Source organism: Lethenteron reissneri, chromosome 42 (assembly GCF_015708825.2).
Source record: "Lethenteron reissneri isolate LAM-NWPU_2019-01 chromosome 42, ASM1570882v1, whole genome shotgun sequence".
Taxonomy (NCBI): Eukaryota; Metazoa; Chordata; class Hyperoartia; order Petromyzontiformes; family Petromyzontidae; genus Lethenteron; species Lethenteron reissneri.
In genome coordinates, this window is record NC_083820.1 from 117,020 (window position 1) to 139,698 (window position 22,679).

General features: G+C 47.0%; 1 protein-coding gene across 2 annotated transcripts in view; it reads left to right on the forward strand.

Annotated features, from left to right (window-relative positions):
* The first annotated feature begins 19,119 nt into the window (after positions 1–19,119).
* LOC133352944 (sodium-dependent neutral amino acid transporter B(0)AT1-like) overlaps positions 19,120–22,679 on the forward strand; it is a 136,246-nt gene continuing 132,686 nt past the window's right edge. For both annotated transcript variants that reach the window (XM_061568950.1, XM_061568951.1), the window contains exon 1: positions 19,120–19,175. The gene's annotated coding sequence lies outside the window, so the exon portion shown is untranslated. The remainder of the gene's footprint in view (positions 19,176–22,679) is intronic.

A 22,679-nucleotide genomic window follows, 5' to 3' on the forward strand; every position in this document is an offset into this window, starting at 1 on the left:
ACAGTGAGAGACAGAATAACAACAACAAAATCCAGAAAACGCATGTCAAAAATGTTATAAATTGATTGCCATTTTAGTGAGGGAAATAAGTATTTGACCCCTCTGCAAAACATGACTTAGTACTTGGTGGCAAACCCCTTGTTGGCAATCACAGATGTCAGACGTTTCTTGTAGTTGGCCACCAGGTTTGCACACATCTCAGGAGGGATTTTGTCCCACTCCTCTTTGCAGATCTTCTCCAAGTCATTAAGGCTTCGAGGCTGACGTTTGGCAATTCGAACCTTCAGCTTCCTCCACATATTTTCTATGGGATTTAGGTCTGGAGACTGGCTAGGCCACTCCAGGACCTTAATGTGCTTCTTCTTGAGCCACTCCTTTGTTGTTTTGGCCGTGTGTTTTGGGTCATTGTCATGCTGGAATACCCATCCACGACCCATTTTCAATGCCCTGGCTGAAGGAAGGAGGTTCTCACCCAAGATTTGACGGTATATGGCCCCGTCCATCGTCCCTTTGATGCGGTGAAGTTGTCCTGTCCCGTTAGCAGAAAAACACCCCCAAAGCATAATGTTTCCACCTCTATGTTTGACGGTGGGGATGGTGTTCTTGGGGTCATAGGCAGCATTCCTCCTTCTCCAAACACGGCGAGTTGAGTTGATGCCAAAGAGCTTCATTTTGGTCTCATCTGACCACAACACTTTCACCCAGTTGTCCTCTGAATCATTCAGATGTTCATTGGCAAACTTCATATGGGCATGTATATGTGCTTTCTTGAGCAGCTGGACCTTGCGGGTGCTGCAGGATTTCAGTCCTTCACGGTGTAGTGTGCTACCAACTGTTTTCTTGGTGACTATGGTCCCAGCTGCCTTGAGATCATTGACAAGATCTTCCCGTGTAGTTCTGGGCTGATTCCTCACCGTTCTCATGATCATTGCAACTCCACGAGGTGAGATCTTGCATGGAGCCCCAGGCCGAGCGAGATTGACAGTTCTTTTGTGTTTCTTCCATTTGTGAATAATCGCACCAACTGTTCTCACCTTCTCACTAAGCAGCTTGGCGATGGTCTTGTAGCCCATTCCAGCCTTGTGTAGGTCTACAATCTTGTCCCTGACATCCTTGGAGAGCTCTTTGGTCTTGGCCATGGTGGAGAGTTTGGAATCTGATTGATTGATTGCTTCTGTGAACAGGTGCCTTTTATACAGGTGAAGTATTGGAAATGACGGCAGGAACTCCTTGACGGGTAACACACTTTTTATTAAATCTTGACGTGTCACGATACAACGTGTGGTCTCTATTCTTCTGACTATACACTTCACTTAACTCGTGTAGACTCTATGCCTCTGGCTACACACACTTCACTTGACTCGTGTAGACCCTATGCCTCTGGCTACACCCACTTCACTTGACTCGTGTAGACCCCATGCCTCTGGCTACACACACTTCACTTGACTCGTGTAGACCCTATGCCTCTGGCTACACACACTGCATTCCGCCTCTGGGTTACACAGAGTCCCGGTCCCTTTAGGACAGCGGGACTAGGTACCGCAGGGCCCTATCTCTTCCTCCCCGTCTTCAGTCTTCGCTGGTTACACACTGCCCGTGCGCCTGTGTGCATCCCCTTATATAGTCCCCGCTCACGGGAGACGGAGCGGATGCGGACCTCGACGTGAGCATCACTCCTTAGTTAACCAATGACGACGCGCTGTTCCTACGATCCGTTTTCCCCAGCGCGTGTTACCACTACCCAACCAATCACACCGCGCTGCCACCCGATCACTCCCTCTCAAGCGCGTCACCGGCACACAGCCAATCAGCACCACATAACCCACGACCCCGTGCTGACCCCTGATCCTTCACCGTCAGCGCGCGTCACCACCCACACAGCCAATCACTACGCGCTGGCACACGATCCCTACCCCAGCGCGTATCACCACTACACAGGTAACAAGCTGAGATTAGGAGCACTCCCTTTAAGAGTGTGCTCATAATCTCAGCTCGTTACCTGTATAAAAGACACCTGGGAGCCAGAAATCTTTCTGATTGAGAGGGGGTAAAATACGTATTTCCCTCATTAAAATGCAAATCAATTTATAAAAAATTTGACATGCGTTTTTCTGGATTTTGTTATTCTTATTCTGTCTCTCACTGTTCAAATAAACCTACCATTACAATTATAGACTGATCATTTCTTTGTCAGTGTGCAAACGTACAAAATCAGCAGGGGATCAAATACTTTTTTCCCTCACTGTACTTCATGGGAGATGAAGGTCAGCAATGCAACCAGCGCTGCATCAAAGTTTTCCCGGTGCCAGACTTGAAATTGTCCTCTCCCTCCAAGGGATGTTCAACCAACACAATTTATTAATTACAAGCTTCAAACATGCAGCACAACAAGTCACCTCCAATGATTATCAGGTTGTAATCCGTGCATCCAAGGTCCCAAGCGGGGAGCACAACGCAGGTTCAATGCCGCAACTTGTTGTGAGGTTGCTGTTCTTATGGTGGGTGAGGAACATGGTAAGCGAGACATTCTGCTTCGATACCAAGACAACACCATCAAAATAATTCCTGAGACAAACAGAGCATATGATGCCCTACAATACCCCATTATACTGTGGCAAGGCCAAGATGGGTACCACGTCCAGATTCCTCAAATTATCAAAGCTACAGGACAAAGCCATCATCACAAAACTGTCTCCTCTAAAGACTTCTATTCCTTCATCATCATGGACAGAGAAGGAGGAAACCACATATTACGGTGCGCCAACCTCTTTCACCAGTATCTTGTCGATGAGTATGCAAAAATTGAGAGTGATTGCCTTCTTACATTCAACTTAATCAAAAACGCCTGTGTGGAGAACAGTATGCTCATTTCAGGAACACTATCAATGCTGACGAAGATGCAAATGCTCAGAATGTGGGGAGATTAGTTATTTTGCCTTCATCCTTCACAGGTGGACCAAGATACAAGCATGAGAAGACTCAGGATGCCATGACGTACATCAGGTAATATGGCAGGCCCGATCTCGTTATCACCTTCACTTGCAATCCTAAATGGAAGGAGATACAGTCTGAGCTTTATCCAAAACCAAAAGCCAACAGACAGACATGACATCATTGCAAGGGTCTTTAAACTCAAAGTTGTTGAACTCATGACGCTTATTACGACTAAGGAAGGTGGCGTCTTTGAAAAGACAAGATGTAACTTGTACACCATTGAGTGGCAAAAACTTGGCCTTCCTTATGCTCACATATTGCTTTGTGTTGTATATATGAGCCTTTTTCCAAAATTCATATTAAGAATAATTCGGCCAATATATCTGTTTTAATCAACCGCGGTGTAGCACGAGGCACAAACAAAAATTGTAACAACCACCCTCCCAACAGCTGCCTTTCACACTCGAGGCCAGAGAGCAGAAGGTGAGCCATACAAGGGTAATGAAAAAAACTGAACAAAAGAGAAAAGGTCGGGGGTGTTGCTAGGGAGGACTCCCACAACTTAAAAGACCCGCCACCCAAATAGGGTGGCGAAAAGCGAACCGACAAGTTTTGTAGACTATTTTAGTTAACGAAAAATCCGAAAATTAGAGACCAGGATAAGTGAACATTATAGATCCTCCCCCACACTCCAAGTAAGAACCAGGCTACAATCTACATCAGTGGATTATTACTCCTCATTTATTAATTAAATACTAATGTTATTTTTACCTTTAATAAAAAAAAATCTACACGACCTGACCAAAGCATCAAAGAAGAATTCTGGCAGTCAGGGATGTTCTTAAGCCAAAACGAATTCTCTAACCTCTGGATATCAGATAATAATAATAACTCGAGAACAAACAGCACAAACCCAGGATACAGGCGGTGGAACGAAGGTTAGTAAAACCCTATGAATATACGTGGTAATAACAATGCTAAATCACAAATCTTTAATAAACACAAACCAAAGAATAATTATGAAGTATTAGACCAAGGGTCATCCAGAAGAATGAAAGGCGAAATAAGTCAATCATATCTAACCAAGATGTAATGTACTCCATAGGAAAAGAGCCTCCCAACCAACTTTGTCTTCCCGCAGCACGTGATAGCAAGATTTGCACACACAGACAAAGGAATACACCCACCGCGAGGGAAGGGGGGGGGACGGGGAAACCCCCCTCCTTGCAGGTTAATTATTAGAGGGTGAAGGGGGCTGAAAGGACGCACGTGGGGGCAATCTGGGAAAGCTGCTTCCATTGATGAACTTATATTACCTAAATAAAATCAGAACACACACACGGACACACGTGCAGCTGTTTCCACAGGCGGGGAGCGAACACAAATAATGGTTCCGGTCTTTTGTAAGAAGGCGTGCCAAGGGGAGATATTTTTTCTGATGTAACCAGACACTCGACCCATACAATTCAGAAGCCGTGAGAGAGAAGAAGCTTGCCAGCAGAAGAAGACTCCGTAACCCATCAAGGATGGCGAGGCTCGCTGAGTAGCGATGTGCTACTCAGTACGAGTTCAGCGCCAACAGAAGAAGTATCGCTCAAAAGTCATCCTGCTCAGGGTACCGACTCCCACGAGCCACTGCTGTTCGAGTTGAGCTGACGAGAATTCCAGCATTGTCCTCGAGAAAGGGCAGAAAGCACCAAACATCGACCAAGCCAGCCCAGCATCACAGCGCCAGCCACGCCATCGAGCAAGAGTGTCAGCGCCAGCGAGAGCACCGTGTGTTCGACTACACACACCAACCTGCACCAGCTGGGAACCAAGACATCCAGCAGTGGACGAGCTGTGCGCGCTATCTGACGACGGAATCATCGCGCACCGCTGACGGCGAGCGCCGTGCCGGCTCGTCATTAACAGCAACCCCCCCCCGGGCGAGAGAGCGTGAGGGAGCTTCGAAGTCGTTCGTATGCCCCTCCCCCACCCTCGCAAGCTATAAGTACATTAGTCGTTATATTATTATTTAATATTATTTTTGTATTTTTAATCGCATAAAATAACCAATAGATTCATCGATGCAAACTAAACTTTTGAAACCTTCGTTACGAATCTACACGCTCACAGGGAGAATATTGTGTTAAACCTTTTTTTTGAACACCGAATCTTGCCCACGAATTAATTGAAGCTTAGCCACCGCTGCACACCATTGTCTCAAGACATTTAGTTCATTATATAATCTTGCCGATGAATCTATTGACGTATACGTTTGCCTTCGGGATGTAATAATTTGCTTTTTATTGCCTTTCGTATGAATATTGTTGCATGCATGTTTTAAAGACTTTCCCTATCGCCGTATATGCTCGCGTTACTCAGAGGAATTAATCAATTGCGCGGTTGCCCAGTGAAACAAGGCAATCATTGATGGTTAAATGTACTGCTCAATGAGGGAAATTTCCCCAATGATGCTGTGGATTATTCCAATCATGAGAGTTCGCACATTAGAGTGTTACGTTTTTGTTTAGAATTAAAATTGCTTAACACAGAAGAGTCTGAGTGCTTCCTTCCTGAGTGCATGTATAATAATCTTATTTATAAAAACTGTATCCTGCGTTTAGATTTGAATTTGGAGACCTGACATAAACATGCTAAAATGTAGTCAGTAAATGTTTAAGCAAGAAGAATTGCATTATCCCGTTTGATAATACGACCCTAGACAACGAAGCTAAGCCAATTTATCATAGCTGTCCACATTAGCATAATCACATACACTATAACAAATTAACAGATCACCATTAATTAGCATAATTTATGTACATAATTGAATACATTAGCATATTTCCCGTTTATTATGCATTTTTCCGTTTTCATTAGATTATCATAATTTGTATTCATTTTTGGAAAACCCGACATATACAACATTTGGATGAGGGAAAAAATGTATGCAAGTGACATTGACACGTTTATCAGTGCTGAGCTACCTGACCCCCATCAAGACCCTGCCCTATTTGATGTGGTCTACAAGCAAATGGTCCATGGCCTATGTGGGGAGTTCAATCCAAATTCGCCATGTATGCAAGACTGCAAGTGTACCAAGAAGTATCCACGAAACTTCTTAAAAGGCACTCAGGCAAGGCATGAGGGCTATCCTCTATATCATCGCAGAAATACTGAGGATGGTGGATTTGAAACAACGCTCAGACCTGGCACTAACTCTTAAATGAAGGTTGACAAGCAGTAGATGGTTCCCTACTGCCCTCTTCTGTGCAAGATCTTCGAGGCCCACATTAATGTGCGATTCTGCAATTCTGTGAAAGCCATCAAATATGTTTGCAAATACATCAACAAAGGCTCTGACATGGCTGTCTTTGCATTACAAAAAGAGGGCAAAAGTGTGGATGAGGTAAAAAAAAATACATCACCAGCAATGAGGCCATTTGGAGAATTATTGGCTTCCCCATCTACATTGAGGAACGCATCAAAAAAGCAACCGTAAAACCGCGCATTCTATGGAAAACCCTCAAAGATCTTCTACATCCTGGTAGCACCATGGTCCCTCACCTTAGCGATCCCCTTGCCTCACTGAAACTTGCCACCTCTTTTAATACTTACTTCACCAACAAGCTAATCACCGTCGCAAACTTGTGCACGTCTACCGACACATCGTACCATTGTACCCCGCTCATGGTACCTAAAATTGTAAGCACTAACCCAGACACTCTTCTAATTACGCTAAAGCCGGTGTCTACAAAAGACGTTTTCTCTTTAATTGAATCACTTCATTTAAAGTCAGCTCCACTCAACGTGCTCCCAGGTTCCTTGTTCAAGCAATGTGCTCCGGAACTCGCCATCATGATCAGGAACATCGCAAATGCCTCCTTCTCTTCGGGGTGTTTTCCGTCCAACCTCAAAGCTGGCCTGGTTTCTCCCTTGTTAAAGAAACCAAGTCTAGACCCGGATGACCCATCTAGTTATCGTCCCATCACTAACCTCTCGAACCTCTCTAAACTCCTTGAACGACTAGCTACAACCACACATCACCTCCTCCGCAAACTACTGCTGCTTCCAGTCAGCTTACCATCAAAACTATTCCACAGAAACAGCACTCACTAGAGTGCTCGATGACATTTTAACGATCATTGATTCCGGCTCAACTGTTGCACTTGTAAGTCTGGACATTTCGTCAGCCTTTGACACCATCAACCATTCGCTCCTTACTTCCCTCCTGAAATCCGACTTCGGTATATGCGGCTCAGCACTCAAGTGGATAGTTTCGTACCTTTCTGATCGGCAATCTTCAGTCAGGGTGGGCATGTCCACATCGCCTGAAACAATAGCATTATGCGGGTTCCCCAGGGCTCTGTACTAGGTCGCCTGCTCTTCACAGCCTACACCTCCCCGATCGGCCGGCTCATCGCAAGCTTCGGTGTTAAGCATCACTCATACGCGGATGACATGATTCTATTCACCGCCATCGATTCTAGCAATGCATCTGGATTCGAGAGGCTCTCGGAATGTACCACCGCCGTGCAACAATGGTTCACTGCACACAACCTAGCCTCCTAGTCCTTAATCCGAAAAAGTCAGTGGCCATCATGTTAGGTACCAAGCAACGTCTCAATTCAGCAGCACTCCCCACACACATACACATCTTCGGTCATAGCATCAAGTTCACCGACCACTTCAGCTACCTCGGTGTCATCCTAGATTCAACTTTATCCTTCGACCGTCAAACCAACCATATCATCAGCTCATGTAACTTTCACCTGAAGGCTCTCAGACACATACGTCCTCTCATCTCTACTGAAATTGCCAACACATTGGCATGTTGCACTGTTGGGTCTCGCCTTGACTATTGCAACTCCGTCCTAGTCCGGACCTCTGCTGGCAACCTAAAGAAACTTCAAAGACTACAAAATAACCTAGCACGCGTCGTCATTGCCCACACTCATCCCCGTCTCAACTCACTAGCTTGTCTCCGTGCTCTCAACTGGCTACCCATCGCCAGTAGGGTCACATACAAGACCGCCTGCCTCTGCCACAATGCCTTCATATCCGCCTGCCCGCCGTACCTTTCTTCATTATTGACAACTTGCAGCTCAGCACACGGCAGATGCCTGCGCAGCGCGACTCACGACCTCCTCTTGATACCAAGATCCAGGATGGTCATGTCTATGCATCGCTTCTCGGTGGCAGCCCCAACAGTCTGGAACGATATCCCTCTGCACATTCACAGCATCACCTCAATCGCCTCCTTCAAGAGAGACTTAAAAACTCACCTCTACAATCATGCTTTCGAGCGACTCTGAGCTTGGCTCTGCGCCTCTGAGTTGCGGCCACTACGTCTGCAAATTTGCGCGCGTTACAAATTGAACTATTATTATTATTATCCATGAGCGTTCCCCCAAAGTCGTCCATTTGGCAGTTCAGCTCGAAAATAGTCAACGCATCTACTTCACCGAAGGAAATGCCCAACAACAGGCCCTGGCTCCATAATATACTACCCTAATGGCGTTCTTTGTTTTGTGCCATAGTGACCCATTTGCTGCCAACCTGCTCTACCATAAACTTCCCTCCTACTATACATGGACTGATAAAAGAAATATGGAAGCGACATGCTTGTGACGCTGAATCTGATGCCTTAGGAAGAGTCTACACAGTTCATCCAAACGATCAGGAGTGCTACTTTCTCCGAATGCTTCTCCATGTTGTCAAAGGACCCAACTCTTTCCAAGATCTCAAAACAGTGGAAGGAGTTGTCTGCCAAACATACAGGGAAGCTTGCAATCTTCGTGGAATTCTTGATAATGATCAGCATCTTGATAAAGCTATGACAGAAGCTTCTGTTAGTCAGTCCCCTTCTCAACTGAGATTGCTCTTCTGCATAAATATTCAAGTTTGCAGCCCATCTAACCCCATGGGACTCTGGCAAAAATACAAAGAGGGCATGAGTAAGGACATCCTCCACAGAGCTCAATGAGATAATCCAAACCTCGACGTCACCTTTTATGATATCATCTATAACCAGGCCCTCATCCTCCTTGAGGACAAACTTCACTCCATTGGTGGAAAAGACCTCACGTCTATCGGACTACCAACACCCTACACTCCTACAGGGACAACCTGAATGTCCATGCTCAAGAGATCCTACGTGAAATATTATGTGATGGTTTAGAGCTTCTTAAATTTGTTGAGGAAAATGAACCAAATCTGATGGATGCACAAAGAGCAGCCTACACGAAAATCTTGGAAGACATTGAGTCTAAAAATGGAGGCATATTTTTCCTTGATGCACCTGGTGGTACTGGGAAGACCTTTGTTCTCAACCTGCTCCTGGCTAAGGTTCGCCAGAGGGAGAAAATTGCTCTAGCTGTGGCATCATCGTGGATTGTGGAAACTCTGCTTACTGGAGGAAGAACTGCCCATCCACATTCAAGCTTCCAGTGGATATATCCCGACAAAAAACCCTGTTTATAATATTTCAAAGGAGACTGCCCTTGCAAAAGTCCTGCTTAATTGTGAATTAATAGTGTGGGATGAATGCACCATGTCCCACAAGGGAACATTTGAGGCTGTCGACACATCTTTGCAGGACCTCCACAGCAATTCCAGGATTATGGGTGGTGTAACTTTTCTCATGGCTGGTGACTTCCGACAAACCTAACCTGTTGTACTTCGAGGAACCAAAGCTGATAAGTTAAAAGTCCTGCATCAAGTCATCATTCCTCTGGAGGCACGTGATGAAACTGAGACTAACTACAAACATGCGTGTATATCTCCATGGAGACCAAGAGGCAGGCAACTTTTCTGAAGCTCTTCTTGATATTGGAAATGGCAGTATTCTTGCTGACGGCACAGATGGACTTATCACCGTGTCTAAAGGCATCCTTTCCACTTCAGAACAGGAACTTGAGGAAAAAGTCTACCCAAACATGCAACAACACTTTCAAGATGTTATCTGGCTTCACGCATGCATGCGAGCGCTTACCACCGTCGAGGTTATCCTCAACAGAAACGGCGGCGGTATGATTATGCACACCTACACCCCCCCCCCCCCCCGTGGATAAGCCTTAATCCTCTGTGCAAACAGAGGCGAATGCTAGCAGAAAAGGAACGGCGGGATAGGGCTATGGGGCATGCCTCACCGTTAACGCTATTTCTACTGTGTAAACGTGATGTGTAAAGCACGCTGTGTAAACACGCACGTGAGCGCAAGCACGCGCAAACGACGGCGGCCGTGTGTTCTACAGTACACGTGCCTCACGCGCACGCTCAAATCACTCGCACCACCCCTGCGCTGCAGCCCTGCGCTCACGCTGGGCACACCATCTTTCCACGCAGACGCACCACACACAGATCACAGACGCTATGCCGAGGTTCTGACCACACACCCAGAAATCACACTACACAGATATTTTATACTAGAGTTTATTAATGGCGCCAATACGCGTTACCCAGAGGAGGAATATTTCACAAGGAGAGCCTAGCGTAATTCTGCCTATGAACCCGGCTACTCAAACGTCCTACCACGAACCTTGAAACTGGATTCACGGCGTCCCACAGACGCTGAGAGAGTCGGAGGGAAGAGGACGAGAGAAGACTTGCCCAATTACTGTCTCGCAGAAGCACTCGCTGGCATCGCACGGATGCTGGGCTCCTACTTTTATACTCTAAACTTCAAAGGCCCCAGGGGGGGGGGGGGGGGGGGCGTCGCGCAGCCAATCATGTGCCTACCTTTCGATTTGCAACTGATGCCCTGCCTTTACTTGGAGCGTCTGTTACGCCTCCACCTATCGTTTTCTTCGTTCGTGCCTTCGGTTTTTTTGCTCTTTCCGCTCCTTACTGTTGTATCCTAACCCTTCTTCCATAATTGAGATTAATAATATTTGATGATTTTTATATATTATCTTTTTACTTGTTTTTTTAATGAGTGAAACACACCAAAGCGCACCAAACTGCAAAACACCAGGTGTTGTTAAGTAATGAACGAGAGGAGGGCTAGGATGACAGAATTTGCAACCTTGCTTCAAGGCAAAGGCAGTGAAAGGAAGCAGAGGCGCCTTTGTCTAAGTCACAACCACAGAAAGCCAGGAATCATCACTGATTGTGTGTTTAGGGATTCCGAGCTAATTAGAACACGTGCACACAGAAAGGGAGGTAGAAGCACGCCTTGTTCTCCTGCAGCTGAGGAAACAAAGATAAACCCAAAGAGGCCTTGGACCTGAAATTAAGAATAACATTCCCAGAGCAGAAGGTTGGAGGGACAGGGGAGAGCTGATTTAAAAAAAGTGTTGTATATCTCTCAAGGCGGGCAGACCCAGCTAAATAACACGGCTGCGGGGGTCACCAGAAGTTCGCGTTCGCCTAGTTAAGACAAAAAGCTCAATTATTCTGTATTGCTATTAAAGTAACGTTAAAGTCGGAACCTAACAACAGGGTAGGCTAAAGTTATCGATATTCACACCCACTCCAATTAAACCAGGCCACAAGTTACGCCTACTGAACCATCACCATTATTAAGTCAATATGAAATGTTATTTCCATACTTCAATACTTTCTATACAACTCGACCCGAAGCATATGACAATCAGAACCTTCCTAAGTCAAAATTGAATCGCACCCAGACAGGAGCGAATAGTCAAAATAAGGTTGAAGAGGGAAGGAAATCAAGAGCACGGCGAACTGCAAACGTAAGCAAAAAGCCGGGAACAACACCAGCCCAGCAACAGCGAGTGGGGCTTCGACAGGCCATAAAGTAGAATAATAACTCCCGGGGTCAGGGGACACAAGAAGAAGCAGGCAGACAAAAACCAGAACTGACTCCAAGGTTCAACCGCCCTCACCTACTCAGGAGGGACGGAAATTAATGAGGCCTTGAATTAACGGCAGGCAACAACAACGGCGAGCAGAGATAGGGTGGGGCAAAGACTGCGGGCTATGGAATGCAACTTCGTGTCAGTAAAGCCCTGACAAACAAGTTAAGTTAAAGACATCACAATACATAATATCGCACATAACATCAATGTTAACGCTATTCACCGTAAACTATATTCCGCTTATATAACCATCCAGGCACCAAGGAATACGAATTCCTAGGATCAAGAAACTTACCCCTTAACCTAAGATATCGGAAATAAATTAATAGTAATAAGTATATGCATGAAAAGACAAAAGTAAAACTTATGGAAAAGCCAGGATAACGGGATGAATCACAACCAGGTCGAATATAATACATAATAAAAAAAACGATGTTAAACCCAGGGTCGGAGAGAAAGGGAGATCCCGGCCGTCTTTGTATCCCCGCAGCGCGGGATAGGAGTGTGTATACGCTCGGGGAAACACCTACACTTGAGTCAAGCACCACGATGGGAAACGACAGACCTTAGGTTACATACAGAATCATAACTGTGAAATAGTAAGGGACAAATGTTAACTTAAAACTTTTAACCATTTCTTTGTGCGCCGGGTCGGAGAGAGTGTTGCCCCTCCCTCCAGGTTGTGCAACACGAACAAAGACGCCTATGAGACGATTTGTAACGTCTATGTTTTGGGTCATGAAGAAGGCCAGACAAGAGATAATATTGCACCCAGACAGAGAGACGACTTCGAGGCAATTTGTAACATCTGATTGTTTGCTCGTGGGTTTTATGGAGGGAGTGTGACAACGAATATACCGTCAGTGATGCACACAAGGACACACGGACATACGGACAGACACATGGACACACCTGCCTACGGACAGATCCTGACACAGCAAAAAATCGGAAGAAGCCCCGCCTTGTGGGCGGGATCCAGGGGGAATTTTCGGCATAAAGTAAAGGATCCTGAGCATTGGAAACCAGTGCGACGGGAGGGTCCACTCAGAAGCTCGACCGGGAGGGTCGACTCAGGAACGAGTGTGACGAGAGGGTCCACTCAGGAGCGCGACCGGGAGAGTCGGCTCAGGAGGAGTGCGACGGGAGGGTCCACTCAGAAGCTCGACCGGGAGAGTCGGCTCAGGAGGAGTGCGACCAGTGGGTCCACTCAGGAGTGCGACCAGAGAGTCGACTCAGGAGCGAGGGCGACCAGCGGGTCGACCCAGGAGCGAGCTCGACCGGGAGGGTCGACTCAGGAGCGAGCTGCGACCAGCGGGTCGGCTCGACTCATCTTCAGCTCGTCAACCTCTGCCGAGCCGGAAATCTCTGCTGCCGCCGGAGTGGTGATCGTTGCGGTTTGGCGACGATCCAGCGCTGCACGCTACGAGCGAGTTGTGGGCGCCACCTACCGACCGGGTTCCGAACTGCGACAGCGTATCAACAGCCATCCGAACCAATTCGCCACGGGATCGACTGATACGTATGACGCGCACCGCCCCCTCACCACACGACCACCAGGCGTCTGTTTGACCTAAAGAATCGACTCCGAACACTGACTATTCAAGACAACTCTTATCACTCAAAAACACTCGAACCCATAAGCCATCCGTGGCTGGAAAGCATCACAACGAGACCGAGTGATGGCCCTCCGTCGTTTATAAGAGTATTCTTAATTTTTATCTTTAATATTTAGTGGGCTGTACTCTTAATCGCATAAATTCCCAACAGATCCATCAATACGAACTGATTCTTGGCACCTCCTTCCGCCGAGCCACGCTCACGTGGGGAGTGGTGGCCCACCGGATCCTTATCAGGTGATCTGGTCCCCAATTAGTAAACTTGGTATAAGATAACGAGCTTCGGAAAAGGAGCACCGTCGCAGGCCCTTACTCCGGGCCGTTCTGTTGTCAGATAACCTGCCGATGTATCTGTTGAGATTGGTGCCTTTAAGAATAATAACTGTTTTTGATTGTGTTTTTATCGCCGTATAATCTTTCAAGTATCTTTCAGTCATAATCGCCGCACGTACTCGCATCCTCTACAGAATATTCAACTGTTCCGTGACCCAAGGTGTTAACAACGTGATAAGGGTTGCGTATGATCAATAAGGAGTGCGGTACTGCGTGAACAATATTGAGTATAATCATTCATTAACGTTAAGGTTTTCTTAGCATAGTATTTGCATGTTTTAACGACTCTCTCTCTCACTAACAACCATCGCGTTATGCGGGATCCATGTGCCGTTGTCAAAGTGAAATCAGACAATCGTTGATGATACTGTATTGATGCCGTATTGACGTTCCGGGATTGAGAGTTCGCATACTATATCATAGTTAAGGTTGAATTAGTAATAAATTGATCAATACAGAAGTGGTTGTGTGATTCTTTCCTGAAATCTATGCATAAGATCTGCTTCTGCGTTGAGATTTGAACTTGGTGACCTTAATAAACACACTAATACATACTCAGTAAATGTTAAAGCGATAACGGGGTGACCCGGGGACCTAAATATAACCACGAATACCCACTCTGGGAATGTTAAAGCGAGAATGAGACGAACCTAGACAACGATGCCGAGTTAATCTAAGTTAATCTTGCATACTTACACCACACCTGCATAACCGCATACGATTAATTGCCTTATTCCGATCGATAACCCACCCTCGTCACCGAGGCGGGGTCTGGTTATCATAACGACTTTCATTATCATAATTACACCCACTCGCATAATTAATACGATTACCTCTCGAATTGGCATAATTAAAATGTGCATAATTACATAAATTAACATATTTCCGGATAATTACACATTTGGCCAAATTTCATTTAATTATTATTATTTTCACTGAATATTCATAACCCACATATACAACATAATAATTTCACCCACGCACGCATACAACATAACAAATTTTCATAACCAACATATACAACATTACCCATTGTTCTCCAGTGCCCAGTAGTTTGAGCCTTCGGTTTTGCTCTTTACGCCTAATATTCCACCCTCCGTTCTCCCCACAATGTTGTGAGTAACTCATTGCGGTTGGCCCAGGGAACCTCGCCTTTTTGCACCCATACAATTTTAAGCCAATTTAAGGGCACTGCAATGTAACCTGTCCTGTGGGGGTCAGCCAATCTCCTGGCACTGGGAAACCATGGGACTCTCCCCCTAGGGGCCCTTCCGATTAAAACCCGATGTGCCAGGCAACCCCCCCCCCCCCCCGCCAGGACACTACGTGGGTGTTCTGCATGCGGGTGTGTGTTTAGTGTGGGGGCCGGGAGGGAGTCGCGGCGCTTGCGGAGTTGCTCCACGGTCGTGGCACCACAGGTGAACGACGGGATCCTACTCACGGTGACAGCCCCAAGCCTTCGCTCGGGTCCACTTTTATCCTCCCAGTGTGGCCTTGCTCCGCCCCAGCCACGCACCCTTTCCAGAACCTACTCGCGGGTCTTCGGGCTTCTCTCCGTGCCCCCTCTGTAACCTTTCCCTTACATCCCTCTCTCTGGCTTGTCACGCGACCTGCTGTCAGTCAGAGCTGCTGCAACTGCAGATCCCCTTCTCTGTCAGCAAGCAGCGCTATGCTACGTAGTGACCCATTCTATGTCACGACATATTCATTCACTCACTCAACCATCAGTATATCTCTCTTCTAGCCCGTGTTATACAAAGACAAATTCACTCTACAGAACAATGGGAGAACACTGTGAAAAAGAGCTTCATAGATCATCGAATTCCTCCAGTATAAATTTATATTTTGATTCTGATACAAACTCAACAAAAAGAGGACCGCCCGGGTCGGGAGTTAAACCCAGAGTCCCTGTTGGTGAGAGGCTACGCGGCACATGTATGACGGTGCCTCTACCTTGGGGAGCATGCGGTGTCCAATCCTTTTGGGCACGGTGTCCTTGTGTGAGAGATGATTCAACCACCTTCGTGTTTAATCAGTCAGCAGATTTTTTCAGCTCCACTAGCCGTCCAACGCAAAAACAAAGCTCCCCCGTGGAGCCTCTAGCAGGCTGTTAAGGCAAGTGCTGTTAGCGAACACCTATGAAGGCCGGCAATGTGGCAAATGAGGGGGTGGGTGGTCAGCACCAAGCCTGACCGCCTTTGTCTCCCCAGTGGCGATGTTTAGGACACTCTGCACCAGGTACTATTTCATCCTGAGTCGACCTACGAGAGGCCTCACGTGAGACTCATAGACACAAAGAGAGACCAACAAACTCGCACAGAGACAAAGATCCCCCGTATAGCCTTAACAGACTTGGGGCAAGTGCTCTTAGTGAGGAGCTATGAAGGCCAGCACGGCACACGAGAGGGTGGGTGGCCAGCACCACTCCCGGCCGCCTTTGTCTCCCCAGTGGCGATTTTTACAACACACCGCACATCAGGTTCTCATTTGAGGCTGAGTCGACCTAGGGGAGGCCCAGCACTACTGGACATTTTTGGTAATTAAAGATTCTGGTTCAAAATATTCGCCAATCGTTTTTTGGGTCGTGAGTGGGAATCGAACTTGGGTCGTTGGGCTCGTAGCGTAGTTGGAGTGCGCTAACCACTGCACCACCGCTCCCCACCAGGCTATACCGAACCCCCCGCCCCCAGTCCCGTCTCACTCTGTAGGACGGGAAGTTACCCATTAACGAGAGATACCTCACGGGGCCAGCGGGTCTGGTGAATGAACGAATCACCAGCAATGATTAAAATGTAAAGCAAGCCCCGAAGTGTGACTGGCGGTTAATCCGGTGTCACAGGTCGAGTCCTACAGCCGTGAGGTGATGGAAGGTCGAGGATCAGCTTTGCAAGTCTCTGCCTGGTTGCCTTCCTAGTTGCATGGCTGCTTGGCTGCTGTCCTAACCCCTTTATCGTATATGGTGGACCATAGATCGGTGACACCGTGGCGAGATGTGAATTCCCTCATCTGGTATTCAGGAGGTCGTGGGTTCGATCCTGACCCTTGACACCTGTTGTATATTTGGAGTTTGCGTGTCTCTCTCCCCGTGGATGTTTCCCCGGGAACTCCGGTTTTTTTCCTCCACATTTAGAATAAACATCACGTGTTCAGAGTATGACTGCTGCTACAAATGTCCACGTGATAAGCCACTTCGTGGAGCTATCATTTATGGTCACCGCTTCTGATAAAGAGCTACATATATCAGTGGGCCTTACCTGCTAAAGTCAAACATAGTTATTTAGTTTAGATCAGGGGGTGGCAGCAGCAGCTACACAGTCGTCAGGAGCCGGCGTTTCCAACAATTGCACAAGGTCCGCAGTCCTCTATATATTAAGATGTCAACAGACAATGCGTGTTTTTTATACACGTGGGAGGAAAGCGAAGCCCAAGCATGCGAGTGGGAAACATTCTATCCAGATTGAAAATAATTTCTTTAAAACTGTTTGTTATGGTGTTTAGTTTGTTGTCCTTCACCTGTACCTCCGATTTGCGCGGTTGGCTACGTTCGGTGCGAAAGGAGTTCAACATACATTCAAATTAAGGTTAGTCCGCAATTTGCTGCACCACCTCCCAGTGAGAGATGTTACGGCTCCTGCTTGACACCCACAGGAACGGGTTGTGGAAGAGATGAGGGTTAGTAAACAGAAGTGAGCTACCATTTGTAGCCAGGTCGCTTCTAAAAAATAGTTACATAACTCAGTAGTCCTTACCTGGTAAAAGCAAAAAGAGTTTAGTTTGCTGCTTGCTGCTGCCATGTTGCACAAGAGCAGAACTCATTCATCATAACTCGGAGTTAGGAGGAATCTCAATGTAATCTGAGAGTACCACACCGCTTTACGATGTCCTAAAACGTTCAGCTCCCAGTTCGCCAGGGATGGTGATCCTCCAGGATGGTGGGATCGCTGTAGTTCTATGGGAAAATCTGAATGAGTCTGTGGGTCTCTGTGTGCGTGTTGGCCGTGAGTGGGAATGGAACTCGTGGTCTCCTGGGCCAACGCTCCCGAAGTAGAATATGTACACTCACTCATACACTTGCTCGGCCACCAATGCACAGGTGTAACATGTTGACTGATGTGCCTGGCTAGGTACAGGAGGTCACTGGACAGACCCAGGTGCCATGGGTTGATTACTGTACGATGCTAGGTGCAGGGACCCAGGTGCTATGAGTTGACGGCCTGAGATGCACCAGCTGTGCCCCTACTATGCCAACTTGCTGCGTTTAATATGCCCGGCGCTATGCTCGTTTTTGTGAGCATCGCTCATCTGCTCTCCATTGTTGCTGGGGGCGACTGCCTCCAACTGACCAGTAGCCTCACTGTACACCTAGGCTGGTACTGCCTAGTAGCATATTTAACGAACCTCCTCCACAGGGGCCGATCTTGGCGCAGTGGTTAGCGTGTTGCGCTACGAACCCGGCCACCCGAGTTTGATTTCCGGTGATGACTACCGGTGACGATTATCTGAATCGGTCCTGGACCTCCCCTAGGTCGACTCTGCCTCAAATTAGTACTTGGTGCGGTGTGTATAAACATCGCCACTGGGGAGACAAAGGTGGTCGAACAAACATTATAATGCTGGCCACGAACACATCGTGTGCTGTGCTGGCCTTTATAGGTGCTCGCTAACAGCACTTGCCCCAACAGTTTGTTATGTCTATACGGGGGATTTTTGTCTCGTCTTTTGAATCTGTGGGTCTCTCTGTTAGTCTGTGTGTCTCTCCGTGTGAGACTGGTTTCTTGTATGTGTTTGCGGGTCTCTGTGTGTGAGTATGTGGGTCTTTGTATGAGTATTGGGGTCTCGGTGTGTGAATTTGTGGGTCTCTGTGTGAGTATGCGGGTCTGTGTGTGTTTGTGAGTCTATGGCTCTCTGTGTGAGTCTGTGGGGCTCTATGTGTGAGTCTGTGGGTTTCTGTGTGAATCTGTGGGTCTCTCTGTGAGTCTGTGGACTGTGTGTGTGTCTGTGGGTTGCTCTGGTTCTGCGGGTCTCTGTGTGTATGAGTCTGGAGGTCTCTGTGTGTGTGGCCCAAAGGTGCGGTGTGTAAACATCGCCACTAGGGAGACAAAGGCGGCCGGGCGTGGTCCTGGCCACCCACTCCCTCGTTTGCCATGCCAGCCTTTATAGGTGCTCGCTAACAGAATTTGCCCCAACAGTCTGTTAACGCCACACTGGGGATCTGTGTCTTTTGTGTTGAACTGCTCAAGCGAGTTGCTGTTATTGTTGTCTTGGTGGTGGGGGAGGGTCTTAAAATAAATATGCTTATTTAACTTCTGTTAATCGTCCACTAAACACCCGTGCTTCACATTAATGCCACTCCTTTCAAACCCACCCCTACGTGCGTATAAAACATCTGCTGGTGTTGGGAAGGTTCCCATTTATCTCCGTGCTGTGGAGAGGGAGACATCCCCAGACAATCGCAGCGACAATTGCGGCTCTTCCCACTCACCAGGTGAGATTAGCTCGGGACACTCACACCTGGCCCGTTACACCACATGTGATGGTGTCACTTTAAGAGCCATAGACTCACGCGGAGACCGATAAACTCACACAGAGACCCATACACCCACACAGAGACTCATAGACTCACATTTAAACAGAGACCCACAGTCTCACACAGAGACCCATAGACTCACACAGAGACCTATAGACTAACAAAGACTCATAGACTGCGGGCTGTGTTGAGTATACGGGCAGTGGTGAGTCTACGGGCAGTGTTAAGGCTACGGGCAGTGTTCAGTCTACAGACAGTGTTGAGTCAACGGACAGTGTGAGTCTACGGGTAGTGCTGAGTTTAAGGGCAGTGCTAAGTTTAGGGGCAATGTTGAGTCTACGAGCAGTGTTGAGTCTACGGGCAGTGTTGAATCGATGGGGAGGTGAATTTACGGACAGTGTTGAGTCTACGGGCAGTAATTGAGTCTACAGGCAGTGTTAAATCTATGGGCAGTGTTGAATCGATGGGGAGTGTTGGATTTACGGGCAGTGTTGAGTCTATGGGCAGTGTTCAATCTACGGGCAGTGTTGAATCGATGTGGAGTGTTGAATTTAAGGGCAGTGTTAAATCGATGGGGAGGTGAATTTACGGGCAGTGTTGCATCTTCGGGCAGTGCTGAATCGATGGGGAGTGTTGGATTTACGGGCAGTGTTGAGTCTATGGGCAGTGTTGAATCTACGGGCAGTGTTGAATTGCTGTGGAGTGATGAATCTACGGGCAGTGTTGTATCTATAGGCAGTGTTGAGTCTACGGGCAGTGTTGAATCTACGGGCAATGTTGAGTCCTTGGGGAATGTTGAGTTTGGGCAATGTTGAGTCTACATGTTTTGTTGAGTCTATGGTGAGTGCTGCGTCTATGTGCATTGTTAGTATATGGGGAGTGTTGAGTCTATGGCCAGTGCTGAGTCTACGGTCATTGTTGAGTCGGGGCACATGGTCATTATGATACAGGGTTGCCCAAAGGTATCGACACAGGGTTATTATATAGGTGTCCTAAACGTCAGTACACAGGGTCATTATACAGGGTGGCCCAAAATGCAAGACACATAGGTTTATTATACAGGGTGGCCTGAAAGTAAAGACATACAGAGTTGTTATACAGGGTGTCTCAAAGTCAAGAGACATAGGGTCATTATACAGGGTGGCCCAAAATGCAAGACACCTAGGTTTATTATACACGGTGGCCGAAAAGTCATGACACAGGGTTATTATACAGGGTGGCCCAAAAGTCAGAACACATAGGGTCGTTATAAATCGTGGCCCCAAAGTCAAGCCATATAGAGTCATTATACCGGGTGGCTCAAAGTCAAGTGACATAGGGTCATTATACAGGGTGGCCCAAAAGTATGGATATAGTTTTGTTATACAGGTGGTCTAAAATTCAGGATGCTTAGGTTGATTATATAAGGTGGCCTAAAAGTCCGGACACGAATGCTGATTATACACGTGGCCTAAAAGTCAGAATACATGTAGTTATTGTGCAGGGTGGCCCAAAATTAAAGAAACAGGTTCATTATACAGGGTGGCGTTAAAGTGAGGAAATATAGGGTTATTATACAGGGGTACCCTAAAATTAGGACACAGGGTTATTATACACAGTGGCCCAGCAGTCGAGACATGTAGGGTCATAATACACGGTGGCACAAGAGTCAGGAGAAATAGGATAAAGGGTGGCCTAAAGTCAGAACACAAATGGTTATTATAGAGGGTATCCCAAAAGTAAATACATATAGGGTCATTTTTATACAGGGTGGCCAAAAAGTGAGGACACGTAGGGTTATTATACAGGGTGGCCGAAAAGTCAAGATACAGGTTCATTATACAGTGGCCTAAAAGTCAGAATATATAGGGTTATTATAAAGGTGGCCCAAAAGTAAAGACATAGGGTTGTTATTATTATATAGGTTGGCCCAAATATCTGGATATATTGGGTTATTATATAGGTTGGCCCCAAATTCAGGACACAGAGGGTTATTTTACAGGGTGGCCTAAAATTCAGAACGCATAGGAATAGTAAACAGGTGGCCTAAAAATCAGGGCACATAGGGTCATTATAAAGGGTGGCGCAAAAGTCGAGGTACTGGTTCATTATAAGGGTCTCCTAAAAGTCAGGACACACACACACCATCACACTCTCAGACTCACACACTCACCCTCACATTCTCAGACTCACAGACACATACACTCACCCTCAGACTCACACACACACTTACAACTCAAACACTCTCAGACTCACACACATACACTCACTCTCAGACTCACTCACACACTCACTCTCACACTTTCAGACTCACACACTCACACTGGTAGACTCACACACACACACACACTCACCCTCACACTGTCAGACTCACACACACACACATGCACTCTCACACTCTCAGACTCACACACACATACACTCACTCTCAGACTCATACACTCACTCTCAGACTCACACATACACTCACTCTCAGACACACACATTCACTCTCACACTCTCAGACTCACACACTCACTCTCAGACTCGCACACACACTCACTCTCATACTCTCAGACTCACAAACACACACTCACTCTCACACTGTCAGACTCACACACACTCACACTCTCAGACTCACACACACACTCACTCTCAGACTCACACACATACACTCACTTCACACTCTCAGACCCACACAAAACACACTCTCACACTGTCAGACTCACACACACACTCACACTCTCAGACTCACACACATACACACTCACTCTCACACTCTCAGACTCACACACACACACACTCTCACACTTTCAGACTCACACGCACTCTCACACTCTCAGACTCACACACACACACTCTCAGACTCACACACACATACACTCACACTCTCGGACTCACGCACACATACACTCACTCTCACACTCTCAGACTTACACACTCACACTCTCAGACTCACACACACACCCTCACACTCTCAGACTCACACACTCTCAGACTCACACACACACACTTACAACTCAAACACTCTCAGACTCACACACATACACTCACTCTCAGACTCACACACACACTCACACACTCACTCTCACACTTTCAGACTCACACACTCACACTGGTAGACTCACACACACACACACACACTCACCCTCACACTGTCAGACTCACACACACACACATGCACTCTCACACTCTCAGACTCACACACACATACACTCACTCTCAGACTCACACACTCACTCTCAGACTCACACATACACTCACTCTCAGACACACACATTCACTCTCACACTCTCAGACTCACACACTCACTCTCAGACTCGCACACACACTCACTCTCATACTCTCAGACTCACAAACACACACTCACTCTCACACTGTCAGACTCACACACACTCACCCTCACATTCTCAGACTCACACACACACTCACTCTCAGACTCACACACATACACTCACTTCACACTCTCAGACCCACACAAAACACACTCTCACACTGTCAGAC